The following is a 16,939-nucleotide window of genomic DNA, read 5'->3' as shown; positions in this document are numbered from 1 at the left end:
CATATTTTACGACCGGGCAATGGCCGGCGGTCTGCTAGTATATATATATATATATATATATATATATATATATGTTAATATGTTATATATGTTAATAATAAATATATATATATATATATATATATATATATATATATATATATATATATAATGCGTTCGTATATGTACAGTAATATATATATATATATATATATATATATATATATATATATATATATATATATAGTGCATAACTTCCTCCACAATTTATAAATATAAATCAAAATTTGGGAGGTATCGGAATCGGAAAAATTTGCGCTTATCTTCCGATGCCAAAATCGATTCTTTAATTGTATTTCTTTTTATTATTTAATTAAAAGCAAAATCATCCACTACTGGTAATAATAAAATAATAAATATTTATTGATTTGAAACTACCAGTAAAACTAAAATCTCTAGTATAGTAATTGCAGAAGAATCGAAAAAAAATATTGGAATCGTTTTATTATATATATATATATATATATATATATATATATATATATATATATATATATATATATATATATATATATATATATATAATAGGACAACAAGAGTATGAAATGAAGACATAAAACTATATATTGGTAGATATAGAATGGATCATTTATTGAATAATGGAATACAGGCAAAATTGGGGGGGGATAGAAGGGACTCTTTATGCCAGAGCATTTCGAAGCCTAATGCTTTTCATCAGAAGAGTAGAGAAGGTGCTAGGTAGCATGGGGAAGATGCGGCGTCTAGCGTAAGGTTCATTAGGGACGAAAAAGATTAAGAGGAATTCTAGAATACTGGGGAAAGCTTTATTGAATTCTAAATAAATAAGGAGAAGCTTGTTATATGCAGTATAATATACAATATTGTATATGGTCTTTAACATAGTGTTGAGATTAAGGGGTATATATATTAGGGTTAAATTGGGGAGGTGTAATGTTGCTGCGTGGTAATTTATTTTAACGGTTTGTGGGATGTCTATTTTCTATGGAGTGGTAATTTTGATTGGTGCCACCTAAACGGCAAATGGCGGCTATAAAATCGCTTATAATTGGGGAGGGGGTATGCAAATTTTGATATATCTGCTTTTTTTACATGGTTCATTTCTGTATTACGCTTAAGTTATTTTTAACCCCATTCTTTCCATGTTAAATAATAATTTCGAAATATTAATGTTAATATTTCAGCGCCCCAATTGTTCTTTTGTTGTTTTTTCGCGTTTAAATTATCCAAATAAACAATTGTTAATACTGTCTGCTTTTTTTTTACATCGTTCATTTCTGTATTACGTATAAGTTATTTTAAACCCAGATCTTCTCATGTTAAATAATAATTTCGAAACAATAACGCTAATATTTCAGTGCGCAGGTCATGCTCGCATGCGCAACCGGATGTCGTAAACCGGAAAGTGGGTTACAAACATCGTTACAAGGTCATTTTAGTTTTATAATTATATAGATAAATAAAGCATTATATTACTCATAGATCGTGAGTTCATTTCTTTCTCAGTATTAGCACTAATAATAAATATGTTATAATCTAAGAAATAATAATATAAGCTAACTAACGTTCGGCGTTGCGCTATCGGAAGCGGGGAAAAAGCAAATCAGTTTCTTTGGTCTTTTCTCTCACGCCTATATGTCCGCTGTGCATGCACACTTTTTATTCATTCCCCCCCCCCCCGGTCGTTTTTTTTTGCATTTCATACTTTTATAAACATATATTTATTATAGATATTAAAAAAAAATTAAATTTAAAAAAAAAATTAAATTTTTATAATTTCATAAACATATATTTCTTATAAAATTTTTAATAAAATAAACCGTTTTATTTTTTAATTTTTGCTATTAAAAGTGAAAATAAAGTGAATATTAAAAGTGAAAATAAAGACTAATTGTGCTATTTGTATCTGTATAAATTTGTTAATTTTTTATTGCGTACTTTATATTAATTCCCTTTTATATGTTTTCCAATAAGTCGCTTCACAATAGAAATATTGAACAACAATAACAATGAAGGAAATAATATTTTGTCACCACTGCCGGAAATTGGGAAGTACGTTAGCTGACTATAACTAATAAACGCAATGGTGATTTTAGCCTAGCGTGGCCAATGAAATTGTTATCGAGGGCAACCACTGAAATCTATTGAGAGCGATAAACCTAGCTAAACGCTCGTACATATGCGTACCTTTACGTCTTCCGGACGTACCGATCGACTAGACTTCTTTACGATCAACTCGATAAGTGTATTTTCCTGTTTTAGGCCATTAAATTATTTTGACTCTTAATTTTCCACTTAAAGCAAATTAGTTCCTTCCGTTTGGATTGGAAAAACAAAAATAAATGGGTACAGCTTTTATTTCGTTTATACTTCTATCCATCTATCTGTCTATCTATCTATCTATCTATATATATATATATATATATATATATATATATATATATATATATATATCAATCACAGTAGATGTCTCCCTCCCCTTCTCTATTCCCTTTCTTCTGTCTATCTATCTATCTATCTATCTATCTATCCCTTTCTTCTATCTATCTATCTATCTATCTATCTATCTATCTATCTATCTATCTATAAAGTTTTCTTCTCGCTCTGACACTGATGTTAAAAGCCTAATTTTTCTATTTAAAAATTATTAAAACGAACTCCTTAATATAACCAGTCGCGGATATGCGAGCGATTTCACGAAGGTTAACTAATTTGCATATTCCATTGAAAAACGAGTGTTCATTTATTATTATTCATTTTTGTGGTTTCTTATTGGGTGATTTGTTTCATTTCACTTTTACACTTAATTCTTTTTGTGAATAGTTTACACATCGTGTATCCCTGCGTGGACTTTAAGTGAAAGCGTTCGAAGCAAACAGATATGTTTTTATATATATTAAGATATCTATATATCCTTTTCTCTCTCACTAAATACATACATACAGTTATGTATATATATATATATATATATATATATATATATGTGTGTGTGTGTGTGTGTGTATATATAAAATAAAATAAAAATTACAATTAAATTTACCAAAATGATCCAAGATGGTAAAGTTAAAGAATATTATAAATATTAAAGAATTAATATTTATAAAATTATCTCAGCCAGATGTAAATCCAATTACGGGATTTCTTTGGATTTTACTTGTACAAATGGAAATTCTTTTAATTTTCTTGAAGTTTTACATTTGGATTTTACCGTTACTGGATTTTTTTTATCTTCCACCAGACTATCCATTCATGTGTAATCACCTTTTTCTTCACCATATTCCCTCTGCTTCACTTTTTTGTTTTCAAGTAAGATCTTTGACTTACTTGTTGTTTCATCAAATACTTTTGCATGCAAAATCCGATCCCGCATTTTGCTAATTCCTACCCTCTGATGAGAAGGAAAGTATTTCTTCGAAACTCAGCGGATTAAGGACTATCCATTTATCTAGTGTTTCCTTTTCAGATTAAATGTTTTTAACTCATTTCAAAGTGTTTTTTAACATATTTTATTAACTGTTTGCCTATAGATATGTATATATATATCTATATCTATATATATATATATATATATCTTTATATATATATGTATATATATATATATATGTATGTATGTATGTATGTATGTATGTATGTATTAAACTCAGATCAGCTTGCTTGCTTGCCTGGGTGTTTAAACCGGTTTGTGACTTTCGATTTCAAAAATTCGTCGGTTTACCTATTCCATGGCCACCCTGTCTTAAATCCGATAATAAAAGCCACTGCTGTTATTCAAAGCATACACAAGGTCAACAATATTTTTTGTTTTAACTTATTATTATCAATTAAACCCCGATTAAAAACTGATTTAGATATAAATATGCTATATATAACTATAATCATATTTATAACCATATTTTCTGCTTTTAGTAATACTCGTGTGGATTCTGACGATTTATTTTTCAGGCCTTACTTAAAAATATATTTTCTCTTTAAGGAAAGGGGAGAGGTAGAAGCTTGGTTTTACTAGTGCTTTAAGTAGGGCCTCCTTAATTTTAATTGGTGCTTGTAGTAGTGCCCTGGAGGCTTCCTGAGTTTTATTTTTTTCACTCATCACTCAAAAAAATGTTTTCTCAAGACAATAAAGACAATATAATCTGAAGACCACTTTTTTATTTTTAACCTTTTTTCTTACCCTTTAAGGGTCAACGAGTAGACTAACCTATACATAAAAGGATGTGTTCGAAAGATCTCTCTTTCTCTCTCTCTCTCTCTCTCTCTCTCTCTCTCTCTCTCTCTCTCTCTCTCTCTCTCTGAGACGTGTATTTCGATCCCGGGAACATTTTCGATATTTATTTTTGAAACTGTAAAATAACCTTCTTATATGGGCGAAATTTAATAAAAACAAAACAATTGATGTTGGCGGAAGTAAATCAACTACATTTAAACATTCGTACCTATACAGATTTAGTTTTTAGTCGCTAAATTTGAGCTTTTTTCAATCCAGCACTTAGTACAAACTCAAACACAATTAAACATGGAATTTGCAATTACTTAACTTTTTTTTATTAGTAAACTTACATTAAAAGAACAGAAGTTCACTTTAGACGCAACTTAACTTATTTACACCATATAAAATAATGCCTATATTAATTAATATATATATACATATATATATATATATATATATATATATATATATATAATAAAAACAAAAATCACTCATTTCATTTTAGCTACTCATTCAACATTTGATATATAACGGCGATATTCGTTCCAAAAAGAACAGAAATTGTATCATATTTTTTTTTTAACATCTAACGGCTAATGGCGTTCAAAAATCTCACTCTCCATTTCACAACACTATATACGCGATGAAAGCAAACGGCGTTTTTAGTTCTGAAATAGAACAAAGACACCTGTTTCAAGTTGCAAACAAAACAAGTACATTTTCAAATTCAAATTAATCATTCTAAGGAAGTCTTGAAATAAAGACAAAACATTGAAGAACATCATTTGAATTGTTCTTTTTCCATTTCTTCATAACGTCAGAACACACACACACACACACACATACACACACATATATATGGACTGTATATATTAGTTGTTTAATACACACACAAACATCTACATACATACATTCATATATATATATATATATATATATATATATATATATATATATATATATATATATATGGGTGAGCATTTTACATTTTTACACTTGAAAAACACTAAACGGGCGAAACGTCGTCGAATTTTGGTCTTTCCACCTCCGTTTTTATCATATATGTCCGTAATAAGTATTTTATTAGTTAAAAAAATAAATAATGCATATATAAATAATTAAAACAATCTGTCTGTCTGTTTATCTCCGTATTTCCAAACTCTATTTTTCCGAAATTAAAAGTCGTAGAGCAACGCTAGGAGCCTAAAAAACTGTTTTTTATGAACCGTTCTTTTATGGGTCTTAAGTCAGTTAAAATAGTTTTTAAGAGGTCAAAAAGGAGTAAAAATTGAAAAAATCGTTATACATTTTGTACATTCATCTTATTTGTAACGTCACCAGCTTATAATTTGTAACGTCACCAGCTTATAATGCTACACTTTTGCTTTCAGTTTCGATTCTAGCTGATGCCACCCAAATTATTATTGGCTCACATGGAGCTTTCACACAAGTTAACAAACGATCTGATTGGAAACCTACGGTGTTCTATGGAAGCTGAGTGACAACAAGTCTCCCCAGACGTCCAGCTCTCTCCACCTCCTTCGATAGCATTTGCAAGTGAATTTGCATAATCGCAACAGTCTCTTACCATTGATTTCTCGGTGGCAGTGAACATTGGTTTATACTGGAATTTGAGTGGCACTCAGCCTCCCCAAGGTGCCAGTTCTCTTTGCGCTTGTCCAACTGAGGTCTGGCTAGCGCTCTCTCCTCGGTCTTTCAGCTTTCTTGACCCTTCTCGGCTCATTGGTATCACTTTTTTATTGGTAGGGGCAGTGATGAAACAATGGGGGGGTGCATGATGGGGTGTAGAACTTTTAGATATGCAGCTTCGGTGTTCTTCATTCCCTGTAACGCTTATTCGTTATATTGTCTCCTTGTATTATTCCCCGCATTCAAGGGGTTGTCTTAATATTTCCGTCGTTTTCATTATCGTTAGTCGTTGTACTTTTGCAGTTATTCCTCTGATTCCAATTTCTGACACATTATTATTATTATTATTATTATTATTATTATTATTATTTATTTATTTATTTTTTGAAATAACGACTCTATAATAATATACGCGAAATCTAGAAAAATTAGAATATCACATTTTACGACCCGGTATTTTTACCCTCAAATTGGTGTGCATGGTTGTCACCCCAAAGAGGAAGCCTCTTCTGAAGGCAATACGCAAGAAAACCCGCAAACAGTTTGCTTAAAACATGTCAGCAAAGCCCATAGATTACTAGAACCATGTGCTATAGTATCATGAGACGAAATTTAATTTGTTTGGTTTTGATGGGCTTACGCATGTGCGGCGGTGACCAGGTGGGGAGTACAAAGATAAGTGTGTCATGCCTACGGTCAAGCATGGTGGTGGGAATGTAATGGTCTGGGGCTGCATGAGTGATGCAAGTATTGGAGAGTTACATTTCATTGAGGGAAACATGAACTCCAACATGTACTGTCAAATACTGCAGCAGAGCATGATCCCCTCCCTCCAAAAACTGGATCGAGGTTGAGGGCAAAGGTGATAGACTGGCCAAGCATGTCTGCAGACATGAACCCAATAGAACATCTTTGGGGTATCCTCAAGTAGAAGGTGAAGCTGCGTAATTGAAGAGTGGAAGAGCATTCCAGCGGCTACATGTGACGCTCTGGTAAACTCCATGCCAAGGAGAGTAAAGGCAGTTTTGGATAATGATGGTGGCCACACAAAATATTGAGACTTGACATGTTGTATGTTAATATTGACAACTTTTCGTAAGGGGTGTACTCACTTTTGTTGCGAGGGATTTAACTTTTAATGGCTATATTTTGAGTTATTTTGAAGGGAAAATAAATTAACTCTGTTATATATGCTGCAGACAGGCTATTTTTCATTGCATCAAAAATCTTTTTTTCAGTGTTGTTCTATGAGGAGGTATACTTAAATATTTGAAGAAATTTAAGGGGTGTACTCACTTTTGTGATACACTGTATATATATGTATATATAGTGAGAATAATATAAATAGTATTTCGAGATAAATACCAAACAAGATAAATGCAACTGTAGATCTCGCCCACTTTGCCCACTTCAAAATAAATGTCTAACCAACAGCACTTACTTAGGTTTAAAAACCTGATATTATGACCACAAAAGCACGTTCAAAAAAAAATAAAACAACAAAAAAAAAACACCGAATGAAAACAACCCTAGCAAACAAATACTGGGAACTCAAAGAAAGCGGACGTTCGCCAGTAGTCGAATGGAAAATAGTAAGACAAGCAAAACCATGTACGGACCTAGACGATCTATGTAGATTATTCCTTCATGAAAAATTTGCTATCCTATACTTTAAAGAACCTCAATATCTATCAAACTGTAGGAGAGAAATAGGGAACAACTGTGTACAGAGGATAAACTTTACTCTAGGATAGCGATACAAAATAATTTTAAAATTAACAATAACAATAGAAAATAAATAAATAAAATAAACATGCATATACATAAATTATCACACACACACACACACACACACACATATATATATATAAATATATATATATATATATATATATATATATATATATATATATATATATATATATATATATATATATATATATATATATAGTAGCGCCCAAAAGTTAAGGAATGGTCGATCATCTTTTTTTAATGACTTCTAACTTTATCTATGAAAAAGGAAAAACAATTTTTTGGTGAATTTTCCAATGTTTAATAATGGTAATTAAATAAAAAAATGTTTTTAATTTTTGATTTTGAATACATATTAGTTTATTTTTTTACATATAAAAAAACTTAATTAAATTACAGGCGTTAAGGAACGCGGAAAATTAATACAAATTTTAGCGATTTTAATAACAACTTAACAAAATGTCGAATCTGAATATTCGAAAAAAAAGCTATCTATACAAGAAAAACAGCTTATTTGTGACCATTATGATGAAAAAAAGGCCATAGGGAGATTGCTAAAATACTGAAAAGGTTTAAAAGTGTTGTTTTCCGGGTTATTGAAATAGAAAAAAAAGGTTTACCATTGATTGAAAATAAAAAATCGGGCCGACCCCGAATAACAACTAATAGGGGGATAGAAAAATCACTCGATAATCTCGTTCTGATCGCTTTAAAACTGCGACTTCGATATCCCGGGATTTTACATCCGAAACTAGACAAAATATTTCCCGATAAACGATCTCAAGAAGATTAAACGAAGTTGGATTATTTATAAGAAGTCCATGCTCAAAGCCTTTAATTTCTATTAAAATAAAAAGGCCAGATTTTTATTCGCCTAAAAACATTTGTTTTGGGAAGAAAAAATGGGAAAACGTTCATTTTAGTGGTGAATCTAAATTCAATCTTTTTGGATCAGAGAAAAAGACCACATTTCAGAAGAAAAAAGAAGCAAGACTGTAACCTAAGTGCGTTAAAAGTGCAGTAAAGTTTGGAGGGACAGTATAATGGTATGGGGCATGATATCTTCAAAAGAAACTGACCCCTCATCAGGATTTTTGAAAAGTTTATGCCCGAATGTACAGATAACATGTGGTTCCTAATCTTTCTGATTCTGATATCGTCATGCAAGACAACGCACCGTGCCATAAAGCAAAAATAGTTTTTAGAAGAGCTAAATAGATCCAATATTTGCGTTATGGATTGGCCAACTCAGAGCCCCAACCTGAATCGAATTGAAAATGTTTGGAAAATTATCGGTGATAAGACCACAGAAAAAAATGCTAAAAAATCTTGATGTTTTATGAGAATGGATAAAAAAATACTAGAATAATATCTCACCTATAACATGTGAACGATTGTTTTTGTCTTGCAGCAATAGATGACATAGTGTGATTGAAAACAAAGGCTTTTCATTAAATACTGAAAGGATTCTTTATTTTACATTAATAATTTGCACCGTTCCTTAACTTTTGGACGCCTGTAATTTAATTGAATTTATTTATATGTAAAAAACTAATATGTATTCAAAATCAAAAATAAAAAAAAACTTATTTATTTAACAACCATTATTAAACATTGGAAAATTCGCATTTTTTTTTCCTATTTCATAGATAAAGTTAGAAGTCATTAAAAAATAATCATCGACCGTTCCTTAACTTTTGGACGCCTGTGATTTAATTGAATTTATTTATATATAAAAAAATAATATATATTCAAAATCAAAAATAAAAAAAACCTTATTTATTTAACAACCATTATTAAACATTGAAAAATTCACATTTTTTTTCCTATTTCATAGATAAAGTTATTCAAAAATAATCATCGACCGTTCCTTAGCTTTTGGACGCTACTGTATATATACATACATTTTCTTGTCCTCTTTTTCTTCAGCTCCATGAAGCGAGGTGGAAAAGGAAGCAGAAGCGCTTGTCTCTCCAAATTATTTGAGTCACTGCTCATGGTTTTGTCACGAAATTAAACATTGCTTTTTAAACAAGTACGTTTCTTTTAATCTCTCAACGAAATAATTATCGTAAAACTCTCGGAGAAGTTGGGCAAAAGACCATCCAACACTCTCAACATGTCAACTTGAATCATTAAACCTCATCTTTGTAATACAAATAATTATAACGATATTAAAATATGTGATGTTTTTACTTCATTTTTTTTGTCTAGCGTTTTTTCTTTCATATTTTCAGCTTTTTGTCCATTTTCTTTTAATAAATATCAGTTAGGCTCTCTCTTTTTTCAGGAAGATGTGACACAAGGGCTGGAAAGCTGGGTAAACTAGCCAGCAATTCAGAAAGGATGCAGTCTGGCCTGCAAAATATGCTTGGCAGCCCCGTCGGCATTCAGGCGATTAACAAGAAACTAACACCTTCTCAAAGAGAGGAAACAGAACCGGAGGGTGGAACTAGAACTTCAAAGAACCGGCAACATATACAGTTGACAACGAAAAAGCAATTTTAGAAATGACAGTAACACTGTTGACATTAGGGTCGATGGAAAAATCCCCAGTTCCTCGACTTAGTACATAAAATCAAATTATGGAAAAGCAGGTTTGTTGAAACATAAGAATTTTTTGCTGAAATTTAAACCGATTAGTAATTGTTCGGCATGTTCTAATCATTACATATATTGTCAAAGAGCAGCTGCATAGAGATATCCAAATGACCAAGCCAGATGCGCGTAGTGACGTCACAGCAAAGATAAAAGGACTAACGTGTTTGGGGAGGTTATGTTCGCAGAAGCAGTATGTGGTGGTGTTCGGAGAAGCGGTGTTTGGAAAAGCACGTGTTTAAGACATATGGATAACCTCACAGCATGGACGAAAATTCCAACGTGGCCGGAGAAGGGGAAATGAACTGTTTAAATATTTAGAAAAAAAATGTGCTGTTGAAAATACCAGATATGAAGGATTTTGTCTAAAAAAGAAAGTGAGTCAAGTTTTTCCTTTTTTGTTTCATTGAAACGAGTTTACATATCAACGACAACGTTACAATATCAGTATCATTGTAATACATATATGTGACGGTTAACGACACAAACTGACGACCTGATTGCCCCAAATTTGAATCTAGTTCGTTTCACAAACATCACTTTCACTTAGGATGTTGGCAAACTTCACATGGTCCCTCGTATAAGTATACGATGTCTCTCTAGAAAGAATTATAACTAGAAAAATATCGGGAAACCAATGTCAACAGTAGAATTCATATTTCAATATCGAATACTAAAATGTTACAACTGAATATTCAGTAAAAAATAAAATGTAAAAAAAATGTAATGTCAGCCTTCTATCCCATATGGATTTTCGCAAGCTTTAGTAAAATAAGAACATAAATACATCGATTACTGATTACCAGAACATATTACTGTTGGGCAGACCTATCTACGAATGAACCCACACCTTATAAATATGGCTACTAACTCGGAGATAGGAGGAGTGGTCACAGAATGTTGCTTCTCGTAGAACGCCAATCGAAGTTCCGACCTCGACAATCAGTCCGACAGAAATTGGGTCATTTCGCTCATCTTTTAGCTGTCGGACCGAGGCAAATGTTCTGAGTTGTGCTAAGAGAACCATCTTGCCAGGCTTTCTCCCGGCTTGCAGCAAGTCCAACAGGACTTATTCTTGCAGAGCTAGAGTTCTTCCGTCTTTTAGGAGCAATGGCTTACTCATCCTACATCCGGACGTTGTGTCACATGTCATGGAAAAGATGTAAGTATTTTCCACGCCGTATAAATAAAGCTGCCAACTCAGGTGATTGGCAGAATTGTCAGTGGACTTCTTCAAATACTTAATATCACCCAAGGACTTATCTTCCTCTCTCCTAAAAATAAAACGCATATAAGAGGGAGAATCACGGTTCAACGGATCAACGGATAGATCATATATAGAATAAAATTCTTCAATTCAATTGTGTGCGTTTCAAACATGGAAAAAATTAATAAAACAGTGATTAAAAAAGACAGACAGAACGGCAGTAACGGGAGTCAAAATTCAATTTGAAAGTGAGAAAAACTAAATGGCATCACATAAAAATTAAATGTTTTCGTTCATAATTTAAGAAAATATATTTGGAATTGACTGGATGGAACAGTTTAATTTGTGGAATCAACAAATACAACTTTAAGGCAAAAGGTAGAAAATACGATACCGGATGTCCAAGACCTGAAAAACAAATTAAAAGAAAATTTTCTCTGTTCCAGCCGACGAAATGCCCCTTTGAATGAAAAAGCCGATCCTGCTCCATACTGATCAAAAGTAGGTTTCCACTAGTTCGAGGGAAGAACCTATTAAAGTACAAGGCATTCTACCATCTAGAGAGCACTACAGTAAAAGAGTGTGGTTTTGCTATATTTTTTTCATACTTTAGACATGGATGATTTTACATCGGCATTTTGCGAATGTTTTTCCCGTAATTCATTTTTTCCTTAAATATTTGTATATTACTTGTTTTAAAAAAATTCTAATATAAACAAAACAATATCAAACCAAAGATAATAAAACACCATGTACGTTTATTGCGTCCCACATCTTTAAACGATTATTTTGACTGTATTTTCAATGCAAGTTGGAATCGTTAAAAAAAACAAAACAAAAAAATATATATTTTTTTCTAATGTAAAAAATAAAAAAAGCAAAAAACTTGATCAATTTGCATATTTAAAAATATACATTCGGTATTTTTTTTATGATCTAACCCATCGTTGTTTATCTCCTAAAAAGAAATCAAAATTTACTTTTTTGCCTAAAACATTTCAACGGCTATTAAAGATAATAAAAAGAAGGAATTTAAAAAGAAATAATAAAAATGTAACAATTCCTATATAAATTTAACGTAAAATGAACACCTCCTTCGATAAACGAGACATGTAATCGTTAGCATATTTTCAAGTTTAGTGGCGGTACGGGAGGAGGGTCAGAAAGAGGGAACGGGTGGGTGTCATAAGCTCAAACCATTTTAAAAATATGTAGAAACACTTAAAAACGTGTGAGTGTGGGGGACATTTCATTTTTTTAAAGCTTTACTTTGTAAGAATCTAACTAATAATATAATATTATGTTACCAATTAATTATTATTTCCTGATATTTTTAAGGCTGTTAACACACAAAATACTAGGATGGACCTGAAAAATGCACACTTCCTCCTTGTATATGTTTCCCACTTCGTCTTTTTCACCTGTTTTCAACGGATTACACACCTCATTTCATTTAATTTAATTACAATGTATTCCGTATTGTTTTCACTAGCCGCCACGTTTGTTTTCGCGCGTGTGTACATTCAATATTTTGCGCGTTTATACATTAATTCTGTATACTCACTATTGCATAGCTAGCTATAACATATACTGACCCAACGCATCACGAGTAGTCTAGTCTCTCTCTCTCTCTCTCTATATATATATATATATATATATATATATATATATTATTATTTTTAAAACAGTAATCTACGTACACGCGTGTTTCAAGGTTTTTACCTCTCATCAGCGTAGTTTAACTACCTCTAGGGATCGAACCACAGTCTGGTGCCTTAACCGTTAGGCCATAATCCCTAGATTGATTATACTGTTTATTTTTATCGCTTATAAATTTAGATTTTGTTATTGTTGTTATTTTTCAAGCGATAACTACGGTTAATATATGCGCCGCCTCGGAGCTTATTTTTTTATTTACTTAGAAAGTCGCCCTTTATAATTTGGACGTATATAACATTTTTATTTATTTTATTATTTTTAAAACAGTAATCTACGTACACGCGTGTTTCAAGGTTTTTACCTCTCATCAGCGGAGTTTAACTGCCTCTAGGGATCGAACCTCAGACAGTATAATCAATCTAGGGATTATGGCCTAACGGTTAAGGCACCAGACTGTGGTAAACATGGTCTGAGGTTCGATCCCTAGAGGCAGTTAAACTACGCTGATGAGAGGTAAAAACCTTGAAACACGCGTGTACGTAGATTACTGTTTTAAAAATAATAAAATAAATAAAAATGTTATATACGTCCAAATTAAAAAGGGCGACTTTCTAAGTAAATAAAAAAAATGAGCTCCGAGGCGGCGCCAATATTAACCGTAGTTATCGCTTGAAAAATAACAACAATAACAATATATATATATATATATATATATATATATATATATATATAAATAATTTGAAGTTGCTATTTTTTCAAAAGTAGGGTACCCAATGTAATATAACGAGGTTAATACGAGAGTGCTCAATACGGAAGTAGAGCAAGTTACATTTTCAATTTGTCTTTACATAAGCAGTGATTTGTTGCTACACAGTCATGAGCCTGTTTCGGTCTTCTAGTGTTTAGTAACTAGAGACCTCTTCAGGCAACAAACGCTTATTTACGAAAGCAGAATTCCAAATGAAAACCGGAAGTATATATATATATATATATATATATATATATATATATATATATATATATATATATATGCATATATATATATATAAATTTATCATATATATATAAATTTATCATAGCTTGGATACTACATAAATAATGCTCCAAAATTATGTCAAAGGAACATGAACTTGGGGAAAAAACTAGTTTAGTGCAAATATGTGATAAAAATCGAGTTTGAAAAAAAATTATGAATTCTAAACTTAAAAAATTATGTTCCATTGAATGAGCAATGGTGAAAATTGTTTTGTTGTCATTTTCGTTTCATTCTTTCCCCAGAATGTTTTTTTTTTTCTTGGGTTCCATCTTCAAAACGAAACCGAATATCAAAACAAAACGAACATATGTTTCGTTAAGTTAACCGTTTAGATTTGATTAAAAAACGGAAAGAAACTCTTTAAGGAGACACGACTATGTCTTGTAATGTAATCGGTCAGTAAAAACGGATATGTCTTACGATACACCTAATCTAAATTGACCTTAAACGCATTAAACCAATTAAGATGGATAACCTATTAAGATGCGTTTTCATATGTATGCATGATTTGCTTATACTTGTTTTTCCATTCAACTTGGAGATTCTAGAGAATTTATCGCGTCTCGGACGAATGTTGGCCCATCGCGACGGGCCACCATAGTAGTAGATATGAGTATTAGCCAAACACAGACCCAGCGACGTACACCATAGTAGGAAGGACCCAGTATGAGCTCAATATTCTGTTTCTCTGTTCTCCACAAAGTATTCAGAGGCTGGTTCAATGGCTTTGTGGATGAAATAATTAAAGTGACGACGAATAGTGTACCCGAACCAGGTAGCAAAGAGAACGAGAAACAGCATCTGAGATGAATTGTTGCCAGCGAACACAATGTATGCGACATAAACAGTAGTGATCAAACACTTCAAGCTTTCGTCGGACACTTGCTCATGTTTAACAGCCGTACAATAGAATGATGTCTCTGGTTTATCGTTAGTTTCATGGCAAGTACTCGTTTGAGCTCCAATCTATCCCCCCCCCCGTCCTGACTTTCACGAAAAACACTCGTCCAGCTGAAATCACTATCAATAATTTCCCCACTCTTTATCTGTGCCTAAACCTAAACGGAGATTCGATGAACAAAGCTTCTTTCTTAGAACTGCATGTCTTTGGAACCCTGTTCCGTTTTCCTGCTTTCCAACTGACTACAATATGGTTGTCTTCAAGTCCAATGTGAACAAATTCTTAGTAAAACTTCACCTTAAGTAATCTAATTCACCAAATTTCCACTAATAACGAAGACTACAATATGTTCCTCTGTACACTCATTAACCATTATCCTTGAGTGGCCTCCAGGTTTTGATAAATGGTGTCTCCTTTGTAAAAACAAAACAAAAACAGATGAGACCTTGATAGATGCTGAGTTTAGAACTAAGTTTGATTGCATGACACGCCGAAATTATTATTGTTTCAAAGCCGGTAGATAACGTTTTTCAGATTCACGTCTGACAGGCCAACCAAATTGTCATTTTTTTTATTTAAACATGACATACCAACCAACAGGTATAGTTTGGTATTGTTATACTCCAAAGCTTCTAAAATCAGATATGCTATTTCAATCTTAGTGCTTTCATATAAATATGTTATCTCAAACGTAAGTGTGACAGATCAAAAAATGGATTCCATGTGAAAATGAAGCGTGACAGCTCAACGACTCAAATGATCAACGGCTCAACGGATTAACATATCAAAGGAGTAACGGCTCAATGAATCAAGGGATCCAGGAATCTAAGAATCAACGGGACAACGGGTCAACGAATCAAAGAATTAATGGAAAACGGTCAACGGATCAAACAATCAACACAAACAACTGGTCAACGGATCAATGAATCAACACAACAACAGGTCAACGGATCAATGAATCAACGGATCAATGATTCAAAGGATCAACGGAGAGATCATATAACAATATTCAGAATACAATCCTCAACTCAATTTGCGTGTTTAATGACGAAAATACGTTTTCATACTTAAGCATGGCAAACATATTAACTCTTATCCTCTAGTGGGATTTGGCCTTTATAATTGATGCTCTTTTCAATCAAAAGAAATGCGTCACAATAAAAGAATTGCTAGTTTGGTTCGGAGGGATTCTTTTTTTTTTTTTTGGGAAGAAAGAACATCGGAAGTCCTAGCTATTGTAAACTAAGAGGGAGAGAATAGCTTACCGGAAGGGATTGATCTGCTTTCTCCTGGGACGTGTAGCTTAACCCACATCAGGGGTTATATGACCAGTAACCCGCCCCCTTTACTCCATTCTGAATTCAAGGTATCCTTGACATGAGACCCGCGGTGGTCAGCTAATCGCGGGGGTGGTAGTGAGAGTTTTTTTTTTTTTTGGCGTCCGTTAAAAAAAAATCCGGTAATATGATAACCTGACCATCCTTTTGCTACCATTTTCTTCTTTCTCCCTTTGTAACTTCTCATTTCTGATTGAGTGGCTCCGGCATTTTATTTCGTTGTTCGCTCGTCCGTTCATCTCTGCAGGAATGCGTCGACATGTGGGGCCCGGACGTACCACGTGAGAACCCCTCCCCTTATTTCGCGCTCGAGATGACAAAGAGAGAAAGGATCGGAAGGATGGATGAATGGACGTAGCTTCATTTTGATTGACTTTCATTGACAACAGGAGAAAACAACACCGGAATACACGGATATTCCCCTTCGAAAAATAATTTGATGGTCCATTGTGACGCCAGTTATATACAACTTTAAAGAGAAATTTAACGAAATATCATAATAAGAATCATGCAGAGAGGATAAAACATCCTGGTTCCAGTTGTGTGTGTGTGTGTGTTTGTTTGTTTGTTTGTG

Source organism: Euprymna scolopes, chromosome 20, assembly GCF_053919585.1.
Source record: "Euprymna scolopes isolate OS-2025 chromosome 20, ASM5391958v1, whole genome shotgun sequence".
Lineage (NCBI taxonomy): Eukaryota > Metazoa > Mollusca > Cephalopoda > Sepiida > Sepiolidae > Euprymna > Euprymna scolopes.
Note: the sequence above shows the minus strand (reverse complement) of the source record.